The 14,492-nt window shown below is 46.9% G+C and overlaps 1 protein-coding gene across 1 annotated transcript in view; it reads left to right on the top strand.

Annotated features, from left to right (window-relative positions):
* ANKRD26 (ankyrin repeat domain 26) overlaps positions 1-14,492 on the top strand; it is a 969,942-nt gene that overhangs the window by 209,402 nt on the left and 746,048 nt on the right. The window lies entirely within an intron of this gene.

Raw genomic sequence — 14,492 nt, 5'->3', positions numbered from 1 at the left:
AAATTATGCCACTTAGCACTTGGTCCAGAAACATTTTTTAAATGGACCTTCCCAAAAAAAATAACAGAATGGATCTTGGAGAAAGTAACCTTTTTTTCTAGTTCCTGGCCCTTTAAAGATGCTGCTAAGTAAAACAAAAAACAGCAGTCGCCTATGTTTATATGCTTGTCCCTCTCTGTGCCTGGAACTGCTTTCAGCTCCTGTCCATACTACTTAGATGCTGTGCTCCTTTTTTTAAATCCCGGTCCTGATTCTTCAAACATACTTTGCGATTTTTAATTTCAGTAGGGTTCTGAGCATTTTATAAAGCCTACATATTAATGGGAATAAAATTGCTTCACAGCAGTTTTTCCAGCAAAATAAAGAGTATCGTGTAGCAGCAGCATTTCTTGAATCTGTTCAGAAAATACTGTAGCCAGTTATGTTTAGGCTTTTTGCAAAATGCGTACATTGCCTCTTTAAGAAAAAATATGTTTATCTATTGCCCCATAGACACTACAACACCATTAACGTCTTTATGAATTCTCTTTCCTTAGACATGTGAGAGACTATGGGCTTCCTTTCTAGAGCATACTGAAAGATTTCTCACGCTGATCAATCAGCAACAATTCAAAATTAGGCCTGGGCGAAGTTTTAATTGTGCTGGCTTAATAGTCTTAATAGTCATGGTAATTTTGAGTAATGAAATTGTATGTACGTTTACTGAGATTACCCCATGATGCCACATTGCACAATGAGACTCCTGTTCAGGCATAAATTGTAGTGAGAGTTGTACAGTTCGAGCTGTAGTTCTTTTAACAAGGGCAGTCAACAAACATTCCAGGTAGGTCTTTTTTATCCAAGCGGACCGTTCAGCTAATTTTTGACAACGGAATACAAATGCGAACATGAAATTACGTTTTAGAGTTGAATTTTTAACAAACAGAACATTGGGGTCATTTATTGAGTGCAAGAGGCATTTTGCGTCATTACTCATAATTTTGTAGTAATATCTTGTAATTAGGCAAATTACACAAGATTTGCACACCACTATACAAAACTTGGCTTCTAACCAAAATAAGCATGCACCACAATTCATATCCAATCTATGAGGGGATCATTCCTCTCACTGTACTAGAGCAATATCAGAGCCTAATAAATACCTTTTGAGGGAACTGAAAAGGCTCCAAATTATAGCAGAATCTCTAAATATAGAGAGGAATTCACTGCTGAATTTCCTTCTCAATATCCCAAGGCACAAGGAAATTCAGTCAGAGGACCCTACTCTGTATTTAGTCTTCCTCCAGGAATTGGAGCATTTTCATTTATTCTAAATACGCTTTTAAGTCTTAAGCTCTCTGACAACAGATTTGTTACTGAATTTGTCAAAGCAGTTGAAAAAGGGGGGAAAATTTGAAAGACTGTGAGCACCCTAGTATCGACCTAGGAGTGGACTCCCACTAAAACTGATTACTGACCCTTCATTACATCTTTGAAGCTCGATATTTTGAGTTGGAGCCTTTCGACCTATGGAGAAGAGTCAGGATAAATCTGCAGTTATAGTTTGTGAGGATCATCATTCTTTGGTTAAATTCTATGAATACGCGTTCACTTGCTTTCTAGTGGCTACTCCGCAACTACTGTTTCTTGGGCTTGTCAGAAAATAAACAGCTCAGATATTCTACACAAAAAATACTTTAGAATTTCTTCCTTATGAATGATGCAAAGTAAAAACAGGCAGATACTGGTTCAGGAAGCTATTAGATCAGTTGGTCAAAGGAAGGTGTTGGTACTGCAACTATCAGTTTTCTGGAAATCAGGAAATGGAGAAATAAAGCGCAGAATTTCCAGTTCGAAATTCTTCTCATTACTGACACTCTGCTGAGTTCTCTTTTAGCCCTGACCAATACAACCTGTGAAACCTACTCATAAGTGGAAGAACTAGTAGCCCTGTGAAACCTACTCATCAGTGGAAGCGCTAGCCAATGTCCAACGCTATTGAAGTCAGAGCAGATGTAAACATTACAGTTAATAACCCAAACACACTGAAAAGAGGTATTTTTGTTTTCTTTCTTTATGTTCTCCTTCAGAGTTTCATTCCTTTAACTTCAGTTAAGACCGTTAAACTCTCTCCATTGTTCTGTAATTCTGTTTTTTTTAAATGCTTGTTCTCACTGGCTTCGCTCCACGTGCAGCATTTTTCCTTACTCAGTTGCAGATCAAGCCCATTGACTTCAACATCTTCTCAACCCCTCAGACACAAGGTTCCCAACTTTGATACCTATTCCTGCCCATTCATCTTTAGAAGCATTTTTGAAAGACCCATGGCTGGTGTGAGCACAGTATGATAACTGTTGTGATGTGTCACTCCTTCATCTAGGAACTCTTCTTCTCTATATGATTGGATACTGAGAGCAGTATCCCTGAAGTTGGAGCAACATTACACACTCTGCTACAATCAAAAATAGTTTGACATTGGTGGAAGCACTCCCTTGTGCTTCTTTGGGAGGAACTACAAACGAAGCCACATCCTGAAATCTAAAAAAATCAGGCAAGAAGGATACCATATAACAGTATGTGCATGAGAGAAAGCTGCACATTAAATAAATGGTTAATATCGCCGTAATCCACACCACTTCTTACGAAAGCCTACATAAAGGACCGTCTGGCGTATACCAAAACAAGCTTGGAAATGTCTTGCGAATGGATTGGACACCACAGGACGATCTGAGCAGAGATATTGCAGCCATAAAACGTGATATGCAAGTCAAAGTATGCTTTATTCGAGGTTTCACTCATAAAAGCAAGGCATACAGTAATTAAAAATTCAATTAAATTTATCAATCATCATTACGAATACTAAGCATACTATATACAAATTTTGACTCAGTTAAAAACCAGTGCAATGTTCAGTACATGAGATAATAAAATAGGTTTAAAAAGATAAAAAATAGATGAAATAGCATGGGTTAAAACAGTTGTAATAAAACTGTGAGCAAATTAAAAAATGCAGAAAAACATTCCAAACAGAGAATAATCAAATGACTAGCAGTCTCTGTCTAATCGACCATGCCCATCCTAAGTATTTAGCAGTGGCTATTACTATCCATGTTAAAGTGCTAGTGCATATTACACGTAGAGCATTGGTACCCCTAATTGCCCCCAAATTCCTACACATCAGTACTAGCCACACTCGTCTGGGATCAGAATAAGCCGGGCAAGTAAATAGGAGATGGCCCGTTGTTTCTTTGGCCAGGCCACACGCAGGGCATATATCACTTAGTCCTCCATCCCATCTGGCTGTAAAGGATCTAAGAGGAAGTGATCCTACTCTCAGTTGGAACAAGAGCTTTCTATCACCAGGCCTGGTTATGAAGTCCCAATAAGGTTCCAAGGAGGGATACAATTTAACGTCTAAAAAAGTCTTAGTCATGGATCCTAGACCAGAGCTACCCCAAGCCTGGGATGCTATCTTCTCCCAATAGATTTCTTTTAGCACCTTTTTTGATGGAAAGGTTGCTCCTGCTGGGTCGACCCAGAGTGCGCTCATACCAAACTCAGACAGTACCTCCCTTAGTGTTTTAAGCACTCATTTTTGTGGAATGTGTCTAACTTGATGATATCTAAAAACCCTAAGGCGTAGTGAGAAAGCTCCGGTGTAGTCCAGAGCCTACGCCAATACAATAATGGACGAAGCCTGGCCAAGTCTGTGACAGCTTTTCTGCCTAGCTCATACCTAAGAGGCAGCAAAGGAGTGCTCTTAGGAAGACCAGTAATAGCCCGTAAAAACTTGTTTTCCAATGATTGGAGCGAAGATAATTTCTCGAGCCCCCAAAGCTCTGCACCTTATGTGCAGATCCGAGGGCCTTTGCTTCATACACCTGGAGGACGGGCTTTATAGGTTTTGTTAAAGAGTTTCTGTGTTCAGAGCTAATAGCACCTGACAGCTGCCTATGTCTTAGTGTAGCGATATCTATATGCTGTCCCCAGCCTTTCTTATTTGAAATATGTATACCCAGGTAGGTAAAGGTATTCACCACCTCTAGAGGACGGTCGTTCATAATGATTTTTGATTTAAAGCTTCGGTGGGGGTTAAAAATCATCAGTTTAGTCTTTGCGACATTAACTTCGAGCCCATGCTCCTTGCAGAATAAATCAAAAATAGACAAAGCACGCTGCAGACCACTTGGAGTTTTTGATAAGATGAGCGTGTCATCTGCAAACTTTAAAATGGGCATTTTTAGGCCAGCTAATGAAGGGGCATCTACTTCTGCAGATTGCATACGTGCAACCACTCCATTAATATATAATGTAAAAAGGGTTGGTGCCATTGCACATCCTTGTCGGACTCCCCTCTCCACCGGGAAATCCTCTGTTACCATCCCCTGGCCTCCCCACTGTATTTTAGCATAAGTTGCTGTGTGCAGCCGCATTACCAGTGTCAGTAATTCAGATGGTACACCCAGGTCCTTTAAAACAGACCACAGCTTCGACCGTGGAACTAGGTCGAAGGCAGCCCGCAAGTTGACAAAAGCCGCATACAGGCTGCCCCCTCCCAGGACCACGGTCTTCCACTGTAGCAAACTGAAACGGAAGACCTGGTCTACCGTACTTGTGGACCTGCGAAATCCCACCTGGAAGGGAGACAAGGCATTATTTTCCTCCGCCCAATCTAATAACCTATTCACGATCACACGCCCTACAATCTTTTGAGAAGTATCAATTAGGCTTATTGGCCTGTAATTGCCAGGCTGGGATCGATCGCCTTTCTTAAAAACAGGTATTATAACCGCACCCCTCCAGGATATCGGTACCTCGGCACCCCTAGCAATAGCATTAATAATTAGACAGATGTATTTGCACCATCGGTCTTTATCATTGATAGACGTCAGCCGGTACACCGTCCAATCCAGGGGCTCGCCCACTCGCCACGGAATTCAAAGCAGCCAAAATCTCTTGAGGACAGAAAGGGTTTTCTTTGAAATGGTTTGAAGTTGTGATTTCTGCAGTAGGGACCTGGTTTGTTTCAGCATACTGCATTTGAAATTTTTTTACCCATTCCCCTTCCGGAACATTGTTGTTTGGAGGGTCAGGGGAACCCTCACCTCCCCACTTCACAATATTCCAGAATAATCTAGAATAATTTCTGTCACTGGCTCTTTTCAATTCAGGCCAGTGATGCTCATCCCAATCTTTTTTTGCCTTTATTATAGCATTTTTATATTCCCTTCTGGCAGATTGTATAGTAATGGGCTGTCTCTCTTTTATAGCAGCCCCCAGAGCAGAACGTGCATCGCGACAACAGTGATTATACCATCCTGGATGTTTAAGAGCTCTTGGTCCATAGTTCTTTACAGGTTTAAGAAAGTGGTTCTTTATTAAAGAAAAAAGAGATTCATAGATTTCAAACACACTACCTAAACCTGAACAGGAGGACATATTATCTTCCAGGGCTAATATTGCCTTGTCATCCTCTGCATTAATATTCTCCATGGCCTGCAAGTTAGAGACTACATTGGTCCATCTCAGCCTTCTCATATCGTTCATGGGGACAATCAAAGGTGAGGCAGAAGAAATGGTATCTATGGGCCCGTTGGAAGATGCCCACCATTTGTGTTTTGTACACAGTGGATTATGGTCACTTTCGCACCTTCCCACGACTTCCATATCACATACTAACGGCCAGAGTTCCAGACTACAAAGTACATAATCATTTCGACTTCTATGCCGCCCATTGTCAAAAGTCATTGCCCCTAGCTTATCACTGGAAGTCCTCCCATTTAGTGCTCTTAGACCATTTTCAAGACCCACAGCGTTTAGACCAATCACATCCTCTGTCCATCTGACAACTGATTTCAACTCTAGTTTGGGAATTCCCCATTGCCAATCCACATCGTCGCCAAGAAAATTCTCATCTGTGGCTAGGGGTTCAGATGTTCGATTGAAGTCACCTGCAATGATTATGTTTTTATCTTGTGAGTATCTCTCAAGTAGGGAACCCAAGGCCGCTAAAACCTCTAGCCTCCCATTCCTGGAACTCCTAGCATACACATTGTAAATGTCAATCAATCCCAAACTGTCCGAGGTCATTCTAATTAGTTGGATGTCATTGTGGCCAGTGTCCATTACTTTGATGTCCAATTTCAGCAACTGTCGAACCCAAACGGTAAGACCTCCCATTGGTCTCCCCCTAGGGCCCTTGGATGCAGGAACAGAGTAATTCAAAAAGCCTTGTGCAAAAGATGGATCACAGCACCATGTTTCTTGGAATATGCACAAATCAAAAGAGTTGATAAAAGAAACCCAGTCACCAGAGTCAAGTTTTGAAGCGAGGCCAGCAATGTTCCATGAGAGAAGTTTTCCCCCCACGTCCTTAGTGTCATCCAGGGGCTTAGGTAAAGAGTCAGCCTCATTAACCAGTGGTAGATCTTGTAAGACAGGACTTGGCAAATCAGTGTAGTGGTTGGAATGGATAGCATTCTTGTTCATGAGCCCAAGCTCTGGATTATCCTTGGCCAAAGGGGCCACATCCCTTTTTACGCCCTTATCATGTGTAGAAGGATAGAAATTTACATTCTCAAGGGCAGACTGCACATGTTGCCTATCTAGAGATGCGATACTCAATTCAGGGCCGCAGACCTTGTTATTTCTCAGAGGGATCTTACTCTTATTTCCAGTTAGTGCCCTTCCTTTCAGACTAACAACTGGCTGAGGGAGCGATCGTTGTCAATCAATATCATTTAGGCCAGAATCAGTCTTCCCTTTCATAGGTTCCAAGGTATCAGGGATGGGCATTACAATAGGGGGGCATGTTTTCCTTACAATATGGGGGCATGTTTTCCTTGCATTCCCGGAATCAAAGGCTAGAAGCTGTGGTAGACCAACTGCATTAAAGAAAGAAATGGACCAACAATCCCGTCAACTAGAAATACAAGCAGAATTCTTGACAAAGAAATGTGAGGATCTTGAAAACATGTCCAGCTGAGACAGTGTTCAGCTGTGTGACTTAAAGAATATGCAGAGGGAGATATCTATGCATGTCTCACCAACATATTTTGAGTTATTTTGAAGCCAAATGCAGATGATCAAGTTGTAATCAGAAGAGCAAACCGGGCGAGAAAGCACTTCGGGGAACCTAGTGTGAAGTTGAGAACTCAAGGAACAAATAATGTCCCACATTGGCAGCTTTCCTTGTGCAGGGAGCCAGGTGCTCCTTTTTTCATGCCAGCTTACCAATGACACTCCAGGAAAGATGGAAACTTCTACCTCTTATGGAACTCAATAAGAAATGAGTGGACATTCCCAACATGACTGGAGTTCTTGTGGAAGGGGGAAAGAAAAGATAATCTACGACTTGGAAGAAGGTAAACAGTTCTTGAACTTCAAAGGAGATGCTGATGTGCCAATGTCAGTCTATGATGCCACCATTCTCTATAATGGCTAGAGAGACCTGACCCACAGTTGGATATTTTGAAACCCCAAAGAGTCAACAGCTGGGGTGATAAGGAGAGGGTCTGTAATTTTGACTGTGTGTGCTGACTAAAAACATATTTCTATTCATATTGTTAAACAGGTAGCATTATATGCCCTCCTAACCCAGACTCCTCCTGGTATGAATCCTTCTGATATCAAGTAAGACTACATTATCATAAGACAACTGCTAGTACGTTGGGCTTGAAAGTGACTAAGATGCCTGGCTCTTTGATAAAGATGTCTCCAATCTTGCTGCCTGATCGCTGTAAACAGCGGTAAGTCGCCAAAGCCCTAATGGACTTGAGGAGTGCCTTATACATCCTGTAGTACTTAGTGTCAGGGTCTGTGCTGCGTGTCCTGCATCTGTAAAGGAGAGATATGGTCTGGTTAATGCAGCGGGATGCTGCTCTATTAGCTGCATGTCCTTGTCAGACACGAAAAGAGGAGTGTTTCCGATAGTCATACATCATCACACCATGCTGCTGGGCTTGACACTGTGCTTGTAGATGGGGAGATGTGCCAGTAGAAGAACGGCAGTACGGGATACCCGTACTGAAGAAGGCTGAATAATCTTCTATGGCTTAAAAGGTTGAATATCAGAACAGAGCGAGGTGGAGATTCAAACACTGCCCTAGATTACATATTGGATTGCAATCTCCTGTTGGATAGTCAGGGTTCTAATCTTCGTCCTCCTGTTTGATGTCCATGGTCTGCTGGACCCTTGGTATTTAATTCAGGTCAGAGACAAACATTACACCTTTATGTCCTGTATTCATGGCTCATGCTCCAAAGTCTACTGCTTTCTAACATCACATATGGTTCTTGCTCTCATCTCTCCTTGTTCTGTCCTTGAGTGTAGGATTTTAAATCACTCTCTGATCCTGTTGCATCTGTAATATTGCACCTCCTTTCAAAAAGGTGAAGGATGAATGTGATTAGATAAAAGCAACCGACAGAGCAGGTCTCCTGCAAGGATCATGTAAAAATGTGTTCGAGGCATGTGGGCTGCTGAATTCATATCTGTGCATAGATCGCCACCTAGTGTTGGGTCCGGATGATTGCACATTGTTGTCCTGGAAGAGTCTTCGAAGTATCACGAGATAGGTGGCTCCTCCCCTGGACTACAGTGCGCATGGGCATCGCCTCCATCCCCAGATTGTTTTTTTCCGCCATTGGGTTCGGATGTGTTTCGGTTCCCTCTGTCGGAACCGGCAGTTGTTCAACTTCGACTCGAGACCAAAAGGTCTTTAGGCTGGGCATCGGTATAGTTGCGTACGGGTTTCTTTCAGACTCTCAGCCCCGATCTCTTGCTGCCCTTCCACGTGCTTTCGGCGCGGACGGGCCTACACTACACTCTTGCTATGGAGCGAACTCCGTTTAAGAAGTGCCCGGTGTGTAACTCTAAATATTCACACCTCGACGTGCACCCTGTGTGCAATACCTGCTTGTCACCGGATCACCGCGAAGACACCTGCATGGCGTGTTCGAAGTTCCGGAGCAAGAAGACTTTAAAGATTCGTCGGGCCAATAGGCTCCAGGCTCAGTTATCGGCTACGGCGCCCCCACCAGATGACATTTTCCAGGAATCTGTCGAGGGAGAAGACGACGTGCAAGGTTCGGACTCGAATCCCGCATCCGAGGGGGAACCCTACGACGAGGGTGCGGAGAACTTTGACGAAGTCACCGACGAGGTAGGGGACGACGATCAGGCTTTTGCCACGATGGGTGATAGCTCGGAGGAGGAGCATCACCAACCAGACTCAGGGGTTATTACCCTTCATACGGCCCAGGTCGAGGGATCGCCTTCGGGCCTTATCCAAGATCTAACTATGAGTCCTACGTCCCCGCCTCCGGGCCCGGTCACGGACATTTCTGAACCATCACTTACGTCGAAGAAAACGAAAGTGAAACCAACTGGTCACGCACCCTCGGATGCGGAACCGAAAGTGAAAGTTGCGCTGGTAAAGAAGGTTCTGGAGGCGTCAACTTCCAAGAAAACCAAAATGGCCGACTCGAAGAGCCACGCCAAGATGGCCGACCCGAAGCCCTCGGGGTCGGTGCCGAAAGCGAAATCGTCCGACGCGGCTGCGTCGGCTCCGAAAGGGGTTGTGGACCCGAAGTCAGCTCCAAAGAAGCGTCAGGGCGACGACGCGCGTGGCCACGGGGCGTCGGCCCCGAAGAAGGCGCATGCGGGTGATCGGGCTCTCGATGCTGAGAAGTCGCTCGAGCCGGTCAAGCCCTCTCCGGCCTTGACGAAGAAGGTGGCGGAATCCCTGCAGCGGATTCGAAAGGACAGTGTGGTTCCCGCGTCGGGCACTGTGGCGCCGAAGCTCACGCCTAAGCCTGCGAAGGAGCAAACGCCTATCCGTTTCACCTTTCCTCCCAAGTCGGCGCCGAAGGCCTTCGCGCCGAAACAGAGTGGACCCTCGAAGGAGGTATTGGCACCGAAAGCTGCCTTGGTGGTGTCGAAGCTTCGACTCCAACCGCTTGCTGAGGAGGAACGTCGTGAGGTAACCATCGACGCCAACACCGGAAAACTGTCGCTCCTCAAAAGGAAGATCACGACGGAGCCGGCGTTGGAACATTTTAGGATCCCTCTCAAAAACAAAAGGGACTCCGTGGACTCTTCGGCTTTGGTGGAACCTGTGTCCCCACAAACTCTGGGGCACTCGCCGACGCATTCTGCCGCAGCCGGTGCGGACGAGGAAGATGCCGAGTACGACTATCCGGCGTACTCGGATCCGGAGGAGGAGCACGTTCCGTGGTCCGCCGGAGGCGACACGGAGGACCCGCAGTCGGGTCAGGACACCCAACTTTTTGCGGCCAAGACGTCCCCGACTGAGGACTCGACGGCCTTCAATGCTCTGATAGAGAGAGCTGCTGCTAACCACGACGTCGAGCTGCACTCGGACCCCGTGGATGTGGACTTCTTATTCGACACCTTCTCGGTAGCCGAAAAGTCAGTCAAAACGCTACCGATGCTTAAGGGGGTGCTTAAACATGCAACAGAGGTTTTCAAGGAGCCCACCCGAGCGCGTGTGGTCAACCCTCGCATCGACAGGAAATATAAGGCAGCACCCACGGATCCTACATATATCAGGGGACACTTGCCATTGGACTCCTTGGTTGTTTCCAACGCTCGGAAGAGGGCGAACTCTCAAACTACTGGTGACGCTCCTCCCCCAGACAAAGAGTCCAAGATCTTTGAGGCCTCAGGCAAACGGATTGCTGCACAGGCAGCTAATATCTGGAGAATATCTAACACCCAAGCCTTACTGGCACGTTATGATAGGGCCCATTATGACACATTAGAGGCCATACTGCAACACTTGCCTGACCAATACAAGGAGGCAGGGGAGATGCTGATTCAGGAGGGTAAACTCATTACGAATGCATCCATCAAATGTGCACTGGATGTGGCAGACACAGCCTCCAGGGCTATCAATACCAGTGTGCTGCTTAGACGCCATGCCTGGCTTAGGATTTCGGGGTTCAAACCCGACATCCAAACTACAATACTGAACCAAACAGTGAATCCTGACCACCTGTTCGGCCCTGAGGTGGATGCCACACTGGAGAAAATGAAAAAAGATACGGACACTGCCAAGTCAATGGGGGCTTTACAGAGTCAGCAGTTTCGGAGTGGTTCCTTTCGCCGCTCAAACTCCAGAGGCACCTCAAGGGGACAGGCATCCCAGTCCACCCAATATTACAAGAGTAACACCCAAGCCTCGTATAACAACAAGGGTAGAGGTGGTTACAGAGGCAATAATGTCAAGGGCAGGGGACGTGGCAACAATAGCTCCAGGTCCACCGCCACCAACAAACAGTGACGTCTTGTCACTGCCCCCCGACCATACAACACCGGTCGGGGGGAGACTCCAGCAGTTCCTGCCGGCGTGGAAGTCCATCACCACGGACAGGTGGATGAGGTCTATTATCCAGTACGGGTACTGTCTAGAGCTTACGTCCATTCCACCGGACATACCCCCAAGGAGCCGACCTATGTCAGGCGAGCACTTGACCTTGTTGCAGCAAGAAGTTCTAGTCATGCTGCAAAAAGGGGCAATAGAACTCGTTCCATTACAAGAGCGGGGAACAGGGGTTTACTCCCTGTATTTTCTGATTCCCAAGAAGGACGGATCCCTCAGGCCGATCCTGGACCTCAGGCCCCTGAACTGGTACATCCTCTCGGAGCACTTCCATATGCTCACGTTGCAGCAGGTGCTTCCCCTGCTTCAACGGGGGGACTTCCTGGCTACGCTAGATCTGAAAGATGCTTACTTTCATATCCCCCTGCATCCTTCCCACAGGAAGTATCTCAGATTCACGCTCTTAGACCAGCATTACCAGTTCAGGGTTCTGCCGTTCGGGGTCACCACGGCACCGAGAGTGTTTACCAAGTGCCTAGCGACTGTGGCTGCGCATCTCCGTCGCCAACACGTCCACGTCTTTCCCTACTTGGACGACTGGCTCATTCAAGCAAGGACAGAACAGCAGTGCGTCGACCACGTGTCACGCACCATTCATCTCCTGCACGATCTGGGTTTCTCTCTGAACTACCCAAAGTCCCATCTCCAGCCCGCCCACGTGCGACAGTATCTGGGCGCGACAATAGACACTCTGGCAGCCACTGCGCAGCCAAATTCAGTGAGAATCGCCAGTATCCAGGCGCTGATCCAACGATTCAGACCCCAGCACCCGCTTCCAGCGAAGGTGTTCATGCAGTTGATAGGCATGATGGCCTCCTGCATCTCCATTGTCCCGCACGCAAGACTTCATATGCGTCCGCTTCAGGAGTGCCTTGCACGTCAGTGGACTCAGGCTCATGGGCAACTGACAGACCTAGTGTTGGTGAGCGGTCGGGCGTACAACTCTCTGCATTGGTGGAATCCACACAACCTTTGCAAGGGCCAACCATTCCAAGAGCCTGTCCCACAGATTATCCTGACGACGGACGCCTCTCTCCAGGGATGGGGAGCGCATGTCCTCCAGTACACTGTGCAGGGACTATGGACACTACAGCAAAGGAAGATGCACATCAATATGTTGGAACTGATGGCAATCTTCATGGCCTTGAAGGCGTTCAAAGTACATCTGTGCAACAAGGTCGTGTTGATCCGGACGGACAACATGACGGCCATGTACTACATTCAGAAGCAGGGAGGCACACACTCTCCACAGCTGTCTCATCTGGCTCAGAGCATGTGGAAGTGGGCCATTCAGAGGAACATCTTCCTCATGGCGGAGCATCTCCCGGGCAAGGACAATCAAATGGCGGATCTGCTCAGCAGGCACAGCCATCAGATGCACGAGTGGGAGATACATCCATCAGTACTCCAACCGTACTTCCGAAGGTGGGGTCGTCCAGAGATAGACCTGTTCGCCACAAAGGAGAACGCAAAATGCCAAAGCTTCGCCGCCAGATTCCCACACCCCCAATCACAGGGCAATGCGATGTGGATGAACTGGTCAGGCAGATTTGCGTACGCTTTTCCCCCAGCACCTCTGATACCGCTGGTGGCACGCAAGCTCAGGCAGCACTCAATGACTCTCATCCTGGTTGCTCCAACGTGGGCTCGCCAACCATGGTACACCACGTTTCTCGAACTGTCCGTGGTGCCGCATCAAAGGCTTCATCTCACTCCCAGCCTTCTGACGCAGAGCCATGGCGACATTCAGCACCCAGATCCGCAACAGCTCAACCTGGCGATCTGGCTCCTGAAGTCCTAGAGTTTGGCTACCTCAATCTTCCTCCCGATTGCATGAACATCATTCGGGAGGCGAGGAAGCCCACTACCAGAGCTTGTTATGCGGCTAAATGGAAGAGGTTTGTCATCTACTGTGCTAACCACAATATTGACCCGCTAGATGCTTCCATTCAAAACATCATTTGCTATCTTTTCCACCTGTATAAATGCAATCTGGCATACTCTTCCATCCGCATTCACCTGTCTGCTATGGCAGCATACCTCCAGAATAGACAACACCTGTCACTCTTCAGGGTCCCTGCTATCAAGGCCTTTCTGGAAGGACTCAAAAGGGTCATTCCACCAAGGACCCCACCAGCTCCAGAATGGAACCTCAATGTGGTTCTTACGAGGCTGATGGGTCCTCCCTTTGAGCCACTGCACTCTTGTGAGCTTCAGTTTCTGACTTGGAAAGTTGCGTTCTTAGTAGCAATTACTTCCCTACGGAGGGTTAGCGAGCTGCAGGCGCTCACCATCCAAGAACCTTTCTTCCAGGTACATGCTAACAGGGTGGTGCTCCGCACTAACCCTAAATTCCTACCCAAAGTGGTATCCCAATTCCACCTAAACCAGACAATCGAATTGCCGGTGTTTTTCCAAAACCCAGATACGCTGGCGGAGTGCATGCTCCACACCCTTGATGTTAAGAGGGCCTTGATGTATTATGTAGACAGGACAAAAGATTTTCGCAAAACCAAGCAGCTTTTTGTTGCTTTTGCCACTCACCACAAGGGAAACGCTATCTCTAAAGCAGGGATTGCTAGGTGGATAGTGAAATGCATTCAGATCTGTTACGCTAAAGCTAAGCGCACTCTCACTATCCCACCGAGGGCCCACTCCACCAGGAAGTTGGGGGCCTCTATGGCTTTCCTAGGTAACATTCCCTTAGAAGATATCTGTAGAGCAGCCACATGGTCTACCACACATACTTTCACTAAACACTACTGTGTAGACGTGCATTCCAAACAACAGGCAGCTGTTGGTCAGGCTGTTCTAAAAACGTTGTTTCAGACTGCTGCAGCTGGCACGGGCGGCCGCCGTTAATGGAGGGACTGCTATGTATTCTATGCACAGATATGAATTCAGCAGCCCACATGCCTCGAACTGCAAATGCTACTTACCAGTATGCATCTGTTCTTGGCATGTAGGGCTGCTGACATTCATATCGCCCACCCTCCTCCCCGGCGCCTGTAGCAGCTGCAGAATTCATTCATTTACATACATATGCTCATAGCATGGTCATCACTCACATTCTTCACTCCATCTCTGCCAATGGCTAAAAACAATCTG

The sequence above is a fragment of the Lissotriton vulgaris genome, chromosome 1_1 (assembly GCF_964263255.1).
Source record: "Lissotriton vulgaris chromosome 1_1, aLisVul1.2, whole genome shotgun sequence".
Taxonomy (NCBI): domain Eukaryota; kingdom Metazoa; phylum Chordata; class Amphibia; order Caudata; family Salamandridae; genus Lissotriton; species Lissotriton vulgaris.
This window is presented reverse-complemented; position numbering and strand designations above follow the sequence as displayed.